The sequence below is a fragment of the Momordica charantia genome (assembly GCF_013281855.1).
Source record: "Momordica charantia cultivar OHB3-1 chromosome 11 unlocalized genomic scaffold, Mcharantia_2.0 BLBB01000011.1, whole genome shotgun sequence".
Lineage (NCBI taxonomy): Eukaryota > Viridiplantae > Streptophyta > Magnoliopsida > Cucurbitales > Cucurbitaceae > Momordica > Momordica charantia.
The window spans coordinates 22,645,447-22,663,629 of NW_028275159.1; the positions used below are offsets into that span (position 1 = coordinate 22,645,447).

The following is an 18,183-nucleotide window of genomic DNA, read 5'->3' on the forward strand; positions in this document are numbered from 1 at the left end:
CAAATCTAGAAACTGACGGTTTTTCTAACCATCTTTGCGTCGGGCGACACTATTGATTCAATCAGTCGATAGGGGGTTGGGGTCATAGGTCTGCGAAATGAGAACTGGTAAGTGAGAAGACGAAAGAAAGCCATGCTACTATGGAGTGGACCGCGAAAATAATTTATAAATATCAAAAGTCAAACATGTATTTTTTCCAATTTTCTAAATAATTTATAAATTTCATTAATACTTTTTAGTTTCTATCCTGAACTTAGTTCAACTGTACTCAAAAAATAATTATATTAATAAATAAAAAATAATACATTTTATTTAAAACGTTTTGAAAAAGCAAATTTATATTTCAATCTTGGAGTCAAAAGTTTCTTACCCGCTTTATTTTAGTCTACAAACTTAAAAAAAAAAGATTGTTTCAAAAAATTTAGAAATTATCAGCTTCCACTATTGACTATTCTAATAAACCAACAACTATATGATTAGTACGGAGGTCATATATTCAACTTATTATGCCTTTTAACTTTGGGAAATTGTCATTTTCTACCCAAAATTTTTAGTTTTATATTTAGATTTTTCTAAAAAATAGTTATTGGAGCTCTCATTTCTTCTCACTTTTCTTTCTTGATCTCCTCTCATTCAAAAAAAAAAAATTCTCTAACTTCACTCTAACATACTTAAAAAAAATAAAATTTCTTTCTTTAACCTTTCTCACAAAAAGAAAAGTACTTTTTTTCTTAGAACCAAAATTTACAACCTCAATTTTTTTCTTTCTTAAACTAAATTTCACATATAAAAATAACGAAAACTGAAATTTCATACCTGCAATTTACAAAATTATAAATCAAATATAAAGTTTTCGACCGAAGTTTCTTACGAATTAGGATCAATCTCGATTTTATCCGGAACAACTTGAAATAAATTGATATATCTCATATCTTAATAAATAAATAAATAAATAAAGAAGGAAAGAAGACCCATTAGAGAGAAGTTAACAAGATTTGCCAATAAAATTTGGAAAAACACTCAACATAAATTCTGTAAATTTACGTTTTAATTAATAAATAAAAAGGAAAGTACTAGAGAGACATTAGGAAGATTATTAAGAAAAAACTGAATTAAAAAAATATATAAATAAACAACCATTCCGTCAGATATGTTGGCCGAAATTATCAGATTTTATTAATACTCAAAGAGTCGTAGTAAGTGGTGGAGGAGAATCGCAGAAACCGAAAGTTTGAGGAGAAAAAGAGAACTCAAATCTCTCTCCCTCTCTATCATAAAACAATTCCGTCGTCCATTGTCACCATAAGAGGCACTAAAGTTTGTCGGAATTGATTTTCCCTCTAATTGATTTGTTTGCAAGATTTCTTCTCCTTCTCCTCCTCCTTCTTCTTTTCCTCCTCCTCGTTCTTCCTTCTCATTCTCCTCCTTCTTCTCTTTCTCCTCCATCTCCTTCTTCTCCAACTTCTTCTCCTTCTTCTCCTTCTCCTCCATCTCCTTCTTCTCCAGCTTCTTCTCTTTCTTCTCCTCCTCATCCTTCTTCTTCTTCCTCCTTCTCTTCCTTCTCCTTCCTTCTTCTTCTTCTTCTTCCTCCTTCTCCTCCTCCTCCTTCTTCTTCTCATTCTCCTTCGGCATCCCGCATGCAGGGGGCATTATGTTGGGGGCTAAGGCGCCATGAGTGTGCGACCCCTTGGCCAGCCAATATCCTCTTCCTCATCCTCCTTATCTTGTCAATGTGGAATCCTTAACTTGTCACACTGCTAATCGTAACTTGTCACACTACTAATGGTACTAATAGTATGTGAGGCATGCAGGGGACATTGTCTTGGGGGCTGAGGCGCCACGAGTGTGCTCCCTTGGCCAACCAACATGCTGCACATAATGGAGCTTTCTTCTTCTTCTTCTTGGCATTGTGCTGGGTGCTAAGACTGAGTGTGCGACCATTGCGAAACCCCATGGGGGCTGAGGTGCCATGAGTGTGCAACTCCTGCAAGCCATGCAGGGGGCATTGTGTCTCGCATACAAGGGGCATTGTGTTGGGGGCTGAGGCGCCATGAGTGTGCGACCCCTTAGCCAGCCAACATCCTCCTCCTCGTCATCCTCCTCCTCCTCTTCCTCGTCATCCTCCTCCTTATTTTTTCAATGTGGAATCCTTAATTTGTCACACTTCTAATCATAACTTGTCACACTGCCAATGGTACTAATAGTATGCGAGGCATGCAAGGGGTATTGTGTTGGGGGCTGAGGCGCCACGAGTGTGCAACCCCTTGGTCAGTCAACATGCTGATCAGAACAGAGCTAGCTGCCATCGCCACCATGCGCCTCTTGTCGTGTCGGATGTAACGTGACACCCCTCGCCATTGAGTAGGGGAGAAGAATATGGGATGAGTCCAACTCGAGGCGGGCTTGCCTCGACATTGGTCCTTTGGTCTTCAATAGGGTCTACATAAGATGTAACTAAAACTTTTGGAGTAAATTGGATGCAATCATCAACTAAATTTGTAATTTGACCTTTTTTTCTCTTTTTTAGTCTATTATCAATTTACATTTAAGAAATCTTAATTGTTTATTCCCTCTTCATGTTTATATTTCTTCAAACTTGCACACTTCTTGCTAAGGAGATTGTCAGATTAGTCTCTTCTTCTTATGACATTTTGTAAATTTTTCCATGTTAGCTTCCACATATCTTTGTTTTTTAGTTGTTGCTATTCTTGATGCCTCTATTAATAAAATCTTTTGGAATTGTATGAAGTCAGATACTAATCATTATTTCTACCATCATAATAATATAACTATTTTTATCTTGCAGGAAAAGTATAATTCCATGATTTCCATGGACAAAAAAGCCAAGCTTGAAGCTCCAAAGATTAGACTTTTTCGCAGTTTGAATATTGAGAGTGAAGCAATGCAAGTTTTACTTCATACTTCAATCCTCCTAGGAAGAATTTTATAAGCACTTTTTTTTAGCAAAAAACAAACTTTCATTGATAATATGAAAAGAAAGAAAAATGTTCAAGGAAAGCTCTCAAAAGGAAGCGAAAAAAGAAGAAAAACAGTCGAACAAAGGAACCAAAATAGACAAGATCTCTAGTTAAAGAAATATCAGAAAGCTAAAACAACGGAGGCTGAAAAACATTCTTCAACGAAGCTTACTAAACCAAAATGAATGAGTTTTCTAATCAACACTTTTTCTATAAGCACTTTTTCAAAAAAAAAAAAAGAAGTTTTAATGAAGTACTTCGGTAAGGATCTCCCTTACAGTTCTTGGTATTCAAAGAAAAGATAGAATTCTCGTAGGCTACTATCGGCCAACCTATTCGAAAGGGTTGGTTTCTCTCCAATAGCACTAGTTATTCCTCACTACCCAAAAATAGTCTCCCCCAATCCCGGACGGATTTCCTTCTAATATTCCCCTCCCATACAACGTACCCCTTCTAGAATAAGTACGGGTAATTGGGGGCCTAACAACTTCCTCTAAAAGTAGGTATTAATATTATTTAACTACTTTTACCATGCCACCTAACACCAAAACTCCCCAAAATCTTGTCAACTCGCCCTTCATATAGTTGAAAAATGACTTCCAAGAGAATTGGTATCAATGCTTATGAGGTTTCAGAATAATTTGGATAAGCTTTCAACAAATTTCTTGACTGTGGTTTATGCAGCTAGCTCGAACCTAAAACTTAAACTTTTCGTAACTTTTTTCCGTGGTAAGTAACTCGAAAACCTTAAGCTGCTAAAAATTCCTTTTAAAACCTATGTATGTACAAGTTTGGTAAGCATATTTAGTATATATGCTCATTTTCTAAAAACTGTTTCTTTTCATTCGTGGTGCAGGTTTTAGATTTTGCTGTATTCCCAAAACCATAATTTGATGTTCCCATGTTTTGTGCAAATATTTTCTCTATTGTAAGTTCAAGTATAGTAGCCATGTAAGCTTCTTCTTTGAACTTTTGAAGTATGATAAGACAAAGTAGCTTATAGAATAAATAGCCTTACATTATTTGTAGTTTCGATGTTCGAAAGTCTACATAAATCATTGCAACATCTATCATCGCGACAGGGGAACTGAACTGCTTAAATCTGTATATTTTCTTATCTGCCACCACTCCATTCATAGACATATGCAATTTCCCACACTCGACGAGCTTAGTAAGTTACATAGTTGAAAGAACATCGCGCCTTCTAGTTTAGCGAGTTTTCTCGAGTATTTTTTGACTTTAAAAGATCAGTGACTAGGAAAAGGATCAAAATTGATCCTTTAAGTAGGTTTTTTAGAAATTGAAGTCGAGCTCGGGCTTAAATTGTTCTTTAAGCATACTGTAGACACCGTATTTGGTCCGGCTCGCTTTCGTTTTTTTAAAAAGAAATTTATTACTGATTTATTTATTATTATTTTTTTTTATGTTTATTGATTTAGTTTAAAATAACATAATTTACTTTATTATAAAATTTAATGTAAAGTTTTAATGGAATCAAATTAAGTTTTAAAATTAGATTTTATTTGAAAATAATGGGTTTTTTTTTTAAAAAAATTGATTTTAACATAAAAAAAACAGTTCTCCCCTTTGGTTTTTCCCTTCATACGTGTATCCCCTCCCCTTCTTCTCCTCCCTCTTTTTCTCTCTTCTCTTCCCCTTTTTCTTTTTTATGGTTAGTTTTAGGTGTATTTAAGGAAGGCTGCAGTGAGGAGGAAAGACAGACAGAACACCCATACAGAAGAATTCACTTCCTTCTTTCTCTCTACCATCACCTTCTCTTCTTCTTCACCCAGGCCGGCGACCCCGATACACAGACCGCACACGTCCCCCAGTGATCACAAGTTCAGACAACCTGCACCATAGTAGTCCGGCGCAAAACTTCTACAACCGACGCACGGATCACTGACCACCTGACTTCGACCTCGAGTGCTCCTTCACAGTTTTCAGACCCGCGGGCACACCTAGAATTTCCTCACTGCAGTACGTGGTATAGAAAAAAGTTGTTTTAGAAATGATTTTATTTTTGTTATTTGTTTTAAATAAGCTTGTTTTAAATTTGATATTATATATATATATATATATATATATATTCTAAAATAAATTTTTTTTAAATATGATTTGATATATTTTAAAATAAATTTGTTTAAATATGATTATATATATTTTAAAATAAATTTGTTTAAATATGATTTGATATATTTGTTTAAATATGATTTGATATATTTTAAAATAAATTTGTTTAAATATGATTTGATTATTTTTAAAATAAGTTTTAAATATTTATTTTTTATTTTATTATTATTATTATTATTTTTCGTTTTAGTTTTATTTGTTTTATTGTTATTTTTTTAAAACATTTTTTTAAAATAAAGATTTGTATGATAAGAATTAATACTAAGTCGTATCATATGGTGTTGGCATAGTGGTAGGTTAGTTAGGAGTAATTCATATGTCTTAGGTTTGAGTCTTTGCTTGCCTAAATTAATTTTTTTTATATATATCATTATTTTACCGAACAACTATTTTAGATAAAATGTTTTTTTAATATAAAAAAGAAAACTTTCGTTTTTATAAGATTTCAAATCTTAAAACATTTATATAAAATTTTAATTAATATCTTAGGATGTTAGCACATTGGTAAGAAATTTGTATATGGACTCTCACGTCACAAGTTCAAGTCATGATGGCCCCTAGGCTAAAATTATTTTTTATTTATTAATTTCTCTTTTCTACTAAATAATTATTTCGAAAATCCCAATGACAGAAATTGGATCTTTCCAATATTCTCAACATGATAATCTGTTTTTCTAATGGTCTTTGCGCCACTCATGCTTGTTGGTTCATATTTTATCGTAAAATATGAACCAATATATTTGGGACATTTAAAATCAAACACAAAAGTATTTTTCCTTTTGGATCAAAGTATAATAGGATAATTTTTGACAAAATATGGTACCGTTTTCGAACGGGTGTCGTAGGGTGTTAACACCTTCCCTACGCTCAACCGACTCCCGAACCAAAATTCTGTTTTCGTAGACCAACTTTTTAAAAATAGGTGACCAATCACACGTCGTAGATGACTGGTGGCGACTCCAAACCCTAATCTCGAAAGAGACCCGTTAGGGGATGACGTCGGCCGCTCCGCGTCGCGATGACGTTGCGACACATACAATTTGCGTTCGTTTGGAACACTAACTCGATTTTTTGCAGGGATCTCAACCATTTGCCTGATGTCATCAGGCAAAGAGATTATAGAGAGAAGTACTATAAAAACTTATTGCATCTTGGAACTAAATATGTTGAGGTGAATGTTTCTTTCTACAATATTAGTTATATTTATTGTATGACGTTTGTTATATTACTTGTTGTCCTTAGTCCATTCTAAATTTGATGTTATGATTACTGAAAACAGACTTCCTGCAGCTCTTATCGTGGAGCGGAAAGCTTACGAGCAAATCTTTGAAATTTTTCTCACCGATCGTGATATGGACTAAATTTCCCTCGACCGAGTCCAAGTACGACATATTATTTTTTGCATCCATGGATTATTATAAGGTAGATGAAATAACTAAGCTGCTACTTAATTCTAGCTTTATATGTATTTGGAAGATTATCTTAAGTAGAATATATATCATCTTATTTCGATAATGTTACCGAAAAGTTCCAATTTATTACTAGGCATGACTTGAGCTCATGGACAATGCTAAGGAGGAAACGAACCTGTTTTGACGTATGGTTAAACAAGAAGCGCAACGTAGATACCTGTTAAAAAAGGTAGAAAATGTTGTTAGATTTTTCATACAATGCATATTTTGCTCTCTCCTTTTATTATGTTTCTATTTTTTGAAAATTTTTTTGACTTAGCTCTTGAGATCGAGGGAGAAACACTAGTTGTAGATGGATGGACATTCCCTAACTTAGCTATATAACTACTAACATTTGAACTTTGGTAGTCGTTTTATTCTTTTAGTAGTTTCCTCAAAGCTAGAGCTATAAGATCATTTATGAGTCTACTGAATTGCTTTCCTCTTTACAACTTCTGAAATAAAGTTTGACTTCGATTTTCGACAATTAAGTTTCATCCAACTCTTTTTTGTTCGAAAGCCTGCTGATGTTCTCGATGTAACATTTACAAAACAAGATCTGGGACACGGTCTTCTAAAAAGATTAATCTAGAAGACCCTTGCAAAGGTAACAAACACGAAAAAAGTTTATAATAGAGCCAAGCAGCATCCCTGCGGAATATGGAAATGCAAATAGGACAGTTGGCTATAGATTTGAAGAGTCGGCCGTGAGGAATGCTCCCTAGTGACACTGAATAACCTAAGAGAGATGGCAATGAGCAATGTAAGGCCATTACATAGAAGAGTGCAAAGGCATTGCCTCATGCCCATCCAAATGCTCCAAGAATCCATAACGAATTAAATCAAGAAGAAGAAGAAGAGGAGGCAGACAAGACACCTATAATCATGCTAGTTCAAAAAAGGACAAACCTCAGGTAGTTAACGAGTAATGGCACCTAGACTACAGAACCTAAGGGAAAGGAAGTAAATAGAGAGGAAGAAAAAGTTGAGGCACCCAGAACAAATATTGTTCGAGTATCCGTACCCAAAGCAACTGGAAAGCTGAAGTAACCAGACCAAGTGGTTGCTCTAGCAAAATATACCCCTGTGCCTCCGTATCTGAAAAGGTTACAGAATAAGTATTAAGATGCGCAATTCAAGAAATTCCTGGATGTGTTTAAGCAATTGCATATCAATATTCCACTAGTGGAAGCATTGGAGCAGATGTCTAGCTATGTGCGGTTCTTGAAGGACATTCTTACAAAGAACGCAGACTAGGAGAGTTTGAAACAGTATGCCTAATAAAGGAATGTAGCACAGTCCTTACGAGCAAGATCCCAGAAAAGATGAAGGATCCAAGAAGTTTCTCCATACCGATATTTATAAGAGGACAGAAAATCAGGCAAGCACTTTGTGATCTTGGTGCAAGCATTAACTTGATGCCCTTGTCTGTTTACAAGAAGCTGGGAACGGGTGAAGCAAGACTCACTACGGTGACGCTCCAACTAGCAGATCGCTCTATTACGTATCATGAAGGGAAAATCGAAGATGTGCTGGTACAAGTGAACAAATTTATATTCCCCGCTGACTTTATTATCCTTGATTATGATACATATTAGGAAGTCTCAATCATTTTGGGAAGATCATTTCTAGCAATTGGAAGGGCATTGGTGGATGTACACAAGGGAAAGCTAACAATGCGAGTACCCAAGATCAAGAAGTGAAGTTTTCTATCTACGATTCCATGAAGTATTCGGCAGAATCTGCGGATGTTCAGTCTTACAGATTGTGGAAGAATCATTTTTAGAGGATTTTAGTCAGGAGATGATGCTGGAGCATAGTGCAAATAGAGATGCTAGAGCTCAAGACGATTTTAGTGATAGGAATAAAGAGATGATAGTAAAAAAAGATGCTGCCACTGAAATAGAAACTCCAGCACCAGTAGAACAGTATAAAAATGTTGAGGCCTTAGCGCAACATGCAGAAGCTAATGAGGGCCAACCAAGTGGAGAGAGGGTAGATGTGTTGGGTTTTGTGCCCTAAACACGTGGCTTGTTAATGTAACATAAATATTTATTCAATGAAGTTGTTATTGAAGTTCCTTTTAGAATTGCATTAACCCAAATCCAATAAACTAACATCTAAGGTTATGTCATGTAACTGGAACAGTATATAACTGATATAGGTATATAATTGATATACATGGTATATATTTAATATACAGTATATAATTGCTATATGGGGTATATATTTAATATACAGTATATATTCGATATACAAATGGATAATGTTCCAATAATTACCTAATGGGACTATAGTATATAGGTAAGGTTGGGTACCTTATCTTGGTAACACTATGGATACGGCCCACTTTTTAAGAGTTACAAATGACTTAATCCAAATCGTTCATGTAGAGACATGCAAGTGGGGTATCCTATGCAATAAGTTTGTATAAGATTGGACCGCAGAATAATTAATCTTTAGCTGTAATACTATTAACTAATTGATTATTATTTCATAGGAATACCAGGTAACTCAATCTCAATCCTGAGTGAGTTATGGACTCCTGCCTATAAAGGATCGTCATTTGATTTATATGGGTGAAAGTGACCTGAGTCGCCGACTCAATATTCCTACCATTTTGGGGACAAGACCAAGTGAGCAGCTGAGAAGATAACTACACAAGATGGAATTCACTCATTCCCGACTTTAGGATAAGTAGATGAGTGTTCTCTTAAGTGTTGACTCCGGGACTTCAATAAGGGGCCACACCCTCTCACTGACCCGAGATGGACTTTTGTTTAATGGTTAGACCATAAACAAGTTGTTCATTAGAGGATCGGTGGTACTTAAGAAGAAAAAAGGTAACTCAAGGGTGACTTACTGTTAATGGTCAATATCCATGAATGCAAAATATTCTACGGTGCGAATAGTGCAGCTGTAGGTATTTATTGTAGTGACCCACAGTTAATGAATGTTGGTTATTTTGGTTAATGAGTTTAATCATTTAATCTCGTATCGTTGGAACTTCTGATCTGTAGGTCCATTAGATTCCTCCGCTAGTTCACAATAGGTAAGTCAATGATCAAGACTTGTGAAAGAATTTGAGGGATTCAACTTATTTAAGGGAAGGTAGGTTAATGGTATAAGATACGATTAATATATATATATATATATTATAATATAAAGTTAATTATGAATGACATTCACAATTAAACTCTATATTATGAGAGTTATTTTTGCATAAGATTCAAATAATGATTAATATGAATTGAATTCATATTAAAACTATAGGTTAAAATTAATCTGAATGAGATTCACATTAAAATTATAGGTTATGAGAGAGATATACATTTGAATATGATTCAAATAAAGCTTTAATTAAACATATGATATTAATTATTATTAATTAATTAGTTTTATAATTGATTAACTAATTAATTAATTAAAATTTAATTAACCAACTCACTTCCTTGCGTTTTCCAAGTAAGTGGGAAGTTGGTGGGTAGGGAGGTTGCTTCTTCCCCACTCCTCTCCCTTTCTATAAAATGAGAGTAGAGGTTTTTACTCAATGGTTGAACAATTTCTCTCAAAAGTTCTCTCTCAAAAATCAAATTTCCTCTCTTTCAAATGACGGTTCCCACAAATCGGTCCTTGACAAGAGAACAGCGGGGAAGGCTTTTCAGTGGCATTGGTGTCTATGGTAAAGAACAATCTTCAAAGGTAGGTTCTCGTTCTTTGTATTGTTTTATTTTCTTTTCTTCGTAGTTCTTCCTAAAACAAAATCAAAGCACAAGTGTTTACACATACTTCCGCTGAGAGATTCAATCCCTTCAAGATATTCCAACATCTAGTACCCTCAATCAAGAACAGAGTCTTATAGCCCCTATGGATAAAGTACACATCACTATAGAAGAAAAACCAGCAAGCTTACCCGAATAAGAGCCACCCGACATCAAACCTACTCTAAAAGGTCCATCATCAAGGATGAGGAAATAGAAAAAAGAAATTTTGAATCATCATTCAGCAAAGAGAAAAAGGCAAAACCTTTCATGTCACATGTTAGAGTACAAATTGAACAAGTGGAAGCAACTTCCTCAACTGAGGGGAAGAGGTATGTTACAACTATTTTGCAGGAGCCTGCCTTAGCAGTAAAAACATAAATTTAAAATATCATAGGGGGGTTATTCAATAGGAGCAAAATGGAAAGGGCCTTCCTCTTACAGGTCAAGTAGGTCAATCTTCTTCGTCTTCTTTCTCATCCAACGAGTCGCATGTGGGCTGATATTTCTCTCTGGATCCATCATCTTTTGCCCTCTCTTTGCTACTGGGATAAGCTCCTGCAAAATAGTTGTAGCATACCTTTTCTTCTTAGTTGAGAAAACAAAATTTCTCATTTTTACCTTTTTGTTTTTCTTGGAAGCGGTGGCTGGAGTTGCTTCCACTTGTTCGATTTGTACTTTGACGTGTGACTTGGAAGATTTTGCCTTTTTTCTTTGTTGCATGATGATTCCAGCTCTCTTTTCTATTTCCTCGTCCTTGATGCTGGACCTTTTAGAGTAGCCTTGATGTCGGGTGGCTCTTCTTTAGGTAAGTTTGCTGGCTTTTCTTCTATAGTGATGTGTACTTTATCCAGAGAGGTTGTAAGGCTCTATTCTTGATTGAGGGCACCAGATGTTGGAACGTCTACCCTCTCTCCACATGGTTGGCCCTTACTAGCTTCTACATGATGCATTGGGGCTTAACTTCACTTCTTGATCTTGTACTCGCAATTTTAGCTCTCCTTTGTGTACATCCACCAATACCCTTCCAGTTGCTTGAAATGACCTTCCCAAAATGATTGGGACATCTTTATCTGCATCATAAAGGATAATAAAGTCAGCAGAGAATATAAATTTGTCCACTGGTAGTAGCACGTCTTCAATTTTCCCTTCAGGATATGTAATAGAGCGATCTCCTGGTTGGAGTGTCATCGTAGTGGGTCTTGCTTCACACATTCCCAGCTTCTTATAAATATACAAGGCCATTAAGTTAATACTTGCACTAAGATCATAGAATGTTTGCCCGATTTTTTGTCCTCTTATAGATACCGGTGTGGAGAAACTTCTTAGATCCTTCCTCTTTTCTGGGATCGTGCTCGTAAGGATTGTGCTTCATTCCTTTGTTAGGCACACTGTTTCCAAACTTTCCCAGCCCGTATTTTTTTGTAATAATGTCCTTCAAGAACCACACATAGCTAGGCATCTGCTCTCATGCTTCCACTAGTGGAATATTGATATGACATTGCTTAAGCACATCCAGGAATTTCTTGAGTTGTTCATCTTCGTGCTTCTTCGGTAACCTTTTCTGATACGAAGACACGGTGGTATACTGTGCTGGAGTAGCCACTTGCTCTGGTTGCTTCAGCTTTACAGTTGCTTTAGGCATGGATGCTCCAGCAATATTTCTTCTAATGCCTCAACTTTTTCTTCCTCTCTGTTTACTTCCTTTCCCTTAGGTTATGGGTGTCACTACTTGTTAACTGCTTGAGGTTTGTCCTTTTTAACTGGCATGGTTATAAGTGTCTTGTCTGCCTCACTTTCTTCTTCTTAATTTAATTCGTTATGGATTCCTAGAGCATTTGGATGGGCAGGAGGCAACGCCTTTCCACTTCTCAATGTAATGACCTTACATTGCTCCTTGGCATCTCTCTTGGGTTGTTCAGTGTCACTAGGGAGCACTCCTCGCAGCCTACTCTTCAATTCTGTAGTCAGCTATCCAATTTACATTTCCATATTCTGGAGGAATGCTGCTTGACTCTGCAATAATGCAGCTAGACTTTGCACAGTAGCTTCATTCTACGTCATATATGCTTTGAACATCTCCTCTAGGGTCACAGCCTTAGGTTGCTTTTCATCCACTGTTTGACTCTACGCAGAAAATCTAGGACTACTCTTCGCCATATATGCTTTGTACCTGCTTGACTCTAGTGCCAAAAACTTGTTGTGTATCAATAACTGACGTGAAAATAAGTGCAAGTATACATTATTCTCACTGATTGTAGTATAAACAAGGTCGAAATCCACAAGGACTAAGGATATTACTCTAAGCATTCGTTTAAGAATACCAAAAATGCAAATAAAAGATAATCAGTGCTTGTATAACTAAACTAATTAAAATGCTATGAAAATGCAGAAAGGAAATTCCAAGAAAGAAAGTACTACAATAATGGATGTTGGGGCATACGAAAACGGGGAAACAGTTAAGAATAAGAGAGGAATCCATGGAGATTCATTCTAAACACTTTCACTCACTCCCCGTAGATAGTCTAGCAAATCTTACAGTGTTCATTGTCCAAACAGACACGGTTCTCTCGCGAGATACCCATACATGCTCATTTCCAACTTCAGTCGTGAAACAAGCAAGAATAAAACATAGTTTATAGGCACGAAAAAATGAATCTCGTCCCTGAATACTCACCATCCTACTTCAAAGAGATAAGTCTAATACAAATAGAGGCAAACATGCATAAAAAGAACTTTCTCAACCCTCAAATGAGCTAACAAACTAATAATGTTGGCCAAACAAAATCGTTAAGATGAAAGAATAATTGAAACACGTCTATTAAATCAGCAATAGGAAGTTACTAAAACATAGTTAATCGAAAGCTACAGCAAGTTCATCCTCCCGAAGGTCGGGTTTAGTTCATGGTAAAAGAAAATGAAACATGTGGATAGAATTGAGTAAAGAAGCTTCAGAAATGGTGGAAACTCCCTAGCTCAGTGAGGACACAAGGTGAAGCTCCTCCTTCGTCAACTTCTTCCTCGAAAATGGGTAATGAATGTTCTCTGATTTTGATGCCCAAATTGATTCTCTATTCTATCTCATCTCCTTTGCGGCTAGTCACCATTTCCATTTTATATCGGACCCTTAAATTTAGGGCAACGCCTTTATTGCGTAGTCACAGTAAAGATGCCCGAATTGACCTTAAATTTAGGTCACTATTTCCTTTGTACGCACACAGTTAAAATTAGGACAACAAGTTACTGCGTAGTCACATATGCGAGAGCGTCCAACAAGCTCGACAGGCTCCAACATAGACACTCTGCTTAGGCTCTAGCTGCACTTCAGCAGCCTTCATAGCTCCCAGCTCAAATTCCCTTTAACTCTAAAAATCACGCCAAAATAATCAGATAATCAGCTCAATTTCATTCAAGTAAGGGTTATTGAGAATTCTAAACAACTTAGGTACCTACTTAGCTAAATGCTTCTCTTTTCTTGCTAATTCCCTAGGGATCCTTACATTTACATATAAAAATTGTCCAATTTATGTCATAAAACACTATCTTATGGAGAGTTGTCATTCTCTAAAATCTCAAATTGCAACTCTAACTAATACTTTGTCTCAACTTGTAGCACTAGGAACTTCCCAATCAATTGAGTCTGTGGAGCAAACACATTGTATTCCTAACACACACCTATGTTTATGTCAAATATGGGGTGCATCGTGTTGAGGAGAATTAAGTATTGTGTTTTTTTGTGTGTGGATGAGCTTCTTCTAATTATGGGGCATGTCTTTGTCAAATCTGTTGCTATTGAGTTTGATCTACTATTACGATTTAATAAACCTAATGCAAGTGTACAATAAATCGTTCAGCAAGTGATAAAAGATTCTATCCATAGAGCTTGAATAACTAATATGCTCTAACTCTTTAAAGAGTGAGTAGCCAATGATATTTTAATTTATAAAATACACAGCAAACAAATATAAATATAAAATTGATTTATAACCGTTTATAACTATATTATGTGAGCCTTATCCCTAAGTACCCACACTCCACAATAAAATTAATATGGATCTAATACAAATTAAAGTCTTTCTTACCTTATCACATTCTTCCAAAAGCAAATAAGGTTTGTAGTTCAAGCATGTTGATCAGTCATCTAGAACTTTAGAAAATGAAATACAAACATTAATCCAACAAAAGCAACTCAATAAACTATAAAATTGATGTTTACAAGCAAAAAAAGTTCATACTCCCGTAATGAGTTTAGCTCAAATGCGACATAAAACAATGAAATGAAAAGAAAGATATAAAATCCATTTCGATTTAGACAAGAGAGAAAAAGAAAACAGTAGTGAACAAAGTCTTATCCACTGGGTTAGCTGCTCCAGCCCTAGTGTTGTTGTCTTCCTCAAGCAGCTCTGAAAAATGGAAGAAATATCCCTCTCTTTTTCATGTTTCAGCCTTTCTCCTTGGGATCGATGATTTCTTGAGGCAGCCTTGTCTTGAAGAATTCATACCTCTACTTAATTTTAGGTCAACAACTTAGAGGTGTCTAGGTTCCCATGAGAATTAGGTGTTTTTACTTTTACAACAACTTTTTCCTTGGGTAAAAAGAACTTTTGTCGTTCCTCAGCTCAACTTTCAATGTTAGCTCCAATGCTCTAGCATCTCATATGCTAAGATAAATCATCTTTAATGAGTAAATTTCTAGATAAAGCGCATAATATGTTTTAACCTCTAAATGTTCAATTTATAAGCCTATAATACTTCAATTCAGTGCTAAATCATTGAAAAACTTCTCTATCCGAGACACTTTTCACCTAAATTATTTCTCTTACAAAGAGTTGGCATTTATCCATATATCTTGTTAATAATATCACCAATAATCTCGCGATAATCTTAGTGAAGATCTCACTAGGTAATCCCAACAAATCTTCTAGCAAGGGCTTAATGACTTAATCTTCGACTTCTCCTTAATGTGGTCTCATACTAGGTCGTGCTTCTACTGAGAGAGCTGCATGTCCCTGCTTGGCAACTTGGCACTTGACCCGTTGTCAAGTATGTCTTAACTTTTAAGTTAGGTCGACTCTTACTGCAACCCTGCCAAGAGGGTTGGCTCCCTGTCTTGTGCTAAAAATTGAGCTCAGCTCTCCCCATCTCATGCACGAAGACGAGATTGACACTCTTTTCTCAGCAACTCATTATTCCTACCTTCTTGTTGGGACTTCTCTATTCGACTTGTTTAGTTAACTTACCTTTTTTTTTTCATTACCCAGAAGTCGGCGACCCTTTGACATTTTTGCCCCTATACCTGGGGGGTATGCACACTGTCCCCGTACCTGTACATACGCAAGGGGTCCTTGCTTGGTGGAGTTGCATTTCATGTGACTTGAATCCAATACCTCAAGGATATTCCTTGAAGCCCCCCAAGCCACCAGAACTATCCCTTGGGGAGTTGACCCATAACATTAGACCCCCACTCCCAAGTCAGTCTACGATTTCTCAATTTGATATGGGTTTACACCTTCAGGTTGAGCAACCGTGTATTAATATTCATGGGGTTTCATCTCAAAACCAATTGGCAATGAGATAAACCATTGTTAGGTCTCTTTTCTTTTCAATGTGGGATCCTTAACGTGCCCTTCGGATGCTCGTTTGAGTGTTTGAGCTTTGATACCATATTAATATTCATGGGGTTCCATCTCAAAACCAATTGGCAATGAGAGGAGTAGCCCATGACTATTATAAACCATTGTTAGGTTCCTTTTCTTTTCAATGTGGGATCCTTAACACCGTGTACTCTAAGTCCACACATATGTCTCCTTAGCTAGGTCGGTTCCTCATTTTCAAAGAGCTAGACTTATTGTAGCTTTTATTTACATTTATGTTTAAAGAGATATCCCCACTCATCTTGGTTAGAGAGGCATAGGGTGAGTTTGGTAGATTGTTCACCAATTCTTAACTTGTCTTTGTTGGAAAAATTAAAGAAATCCTAATTCATGATTATTCTAGAATAAAAGCCATAAAATTCGTGAACAATCAAGACCAAGGATCTAAGCATGGAAGAAAACCAAAATCTATAAAGAGTTTAGAATTACCTGGAACCATTAGGTAGATTGACCATGAACTGCGAGAAGTTATGGTTTGTCAACTATGCAACCTAGACCACTTATATGCCTATTAAATAGCCCAAACACAATTGCTCTTTAATTTGTTACCCACATATGAATTAATTATTAAATTAATTTCAACAATTTTTGCGGCAGCTAAATCGATAAAAACAAGTCTAGAGAAATCGTTTAGGCAACCTAGCAAAGCTAGCACCTTATAAACACAAAAACTAGATCATTGCTTACACGCAAGATACTACTCAAGGGGAAGTAAGGTTGGATTACCATGGATAGCTGAAAACCTTGAAGAAGAAGACTAGCTTCTTGTAAGTATATTCACTCATCATGTCCAGTTTAGACTACTTTTCTTGAAGTTTATTGATGTCAATTCTTGTTTTTCATTTATTTTTTTAGGTAAAGCAAAATTAGTCTTTGGTAGCATCCTTTAGAGAGGTTTTGCAAGTACAAAGAAGAAAGAATATTTCATAGAAAAAAAGCTACAGTGCCAACTTGAATGGTGCCTAGTGTTTGCATGGCAACTGGGCCTATATATTCAAATTTTAGGTCAGATTTTGAAGGAGAAGTGAGAGATTGGAGGAGGTTGCAGCTAAAGGCTTTTTCCAAGGGAGAATTCTTTTCTTTTCTTCTCTTGTCATTGTCTTTATATTTTTTATTATTGATTTGTAGATTTTAGCTTAGTTTTGTATTAAATTTCATTTCCATGGTACGATGCAGGCGAAACTATAAACTCTTGGACTTCATGTATTTCTGATTAAAGAAGTTATTTTCGTTGTTGAGTTAACTGAACTTAATGCTCGTAGTTTCTTGATCGCCAATTGTATGATTTTAGATTCAATTTGAGATCGAGAGATGAGAGTTGAATCGGACTTGAGTGTTGAGCCATATAAATATCACATGTGTGAGACAAAAGATATTTACAAATTCTTGGGTAGCATTTATGAATCTCGCGCTCGATACTTTTTTATAGGGTTTCGAAATTTCATAGAGATGTAAGAATTTTCTTGTCGAACTGTTTGCTAATGCTTTGAGAAATATAAGTAATAAATTCGAGGGAATTCCGTCATCTAACATAGAAAATAAACAATGAGGAAATAGTCTAGCCCATTCGAAGAACAGTTAGGCAAAGGCTCGGAGCTACTAAGAGTGGCTTTTGGACTCTGTACCATATCAATATTCATGGGATTCCATCTCAAAATCAATTGACAATGAGAGGAGTAACTCATGTCTATTATAAACCATTGTTAAGGTCTCTTTACTTTTCAATGTGTGATCCTTAACATATTTTACTCCCCTTTTAAGTCAAGTCAGGTGAAGCTAGAAGGAAAAACCTTTGTATTTCTCCTTCCATTTCTACTTTTTATTTTGTTGATCAACACGTTTTATTATTCAATTCAGTGGCAATCTTTTCATTTATTTCATTTCGAGTTGTAGTCACTTTAATCATGAGATCAAATTTTTTTCAATCCTTCTGCAAAATGTCGTAGCTGATTTTTCTGTAAAACACAAGTTTTAGTAGGCCATTGCGCTCACTACTTCAATGGTTTAATTCTCATTTATTGTATTCTTTCTTTGTTACGTGAATTTGGCCACTTAATTAAGTAGAATAGCTTTAATTTAATTCTGGAAAGATTGGGATAAATACAAAAATTTGTAAATAGCAACTTATTGTGATATGTTGTTCATAAAAATTTGTAATGAACTCCTAGCTCTTTAATTCATGTTCTCCAACTACTCATCAATGAGA

At 35.7% G+C, this 18,183-nt stretch overlaps 1 pseudogene; it reads left to right on the plus strand.

Moving 5' to 3' along the window:
* The first annotated feature begins 1,805 nt into the window (after positions 1–1,805).
* On the plus strand, positions 1,806–12,348 carry LOC111018271 (phytochromobilin:ferredoxin oxidoreductase, chloroplastic-like; annotated as a pseudogene).
* Positions 12,349–18,183: the final 5,835 nt, after the last annotated feature.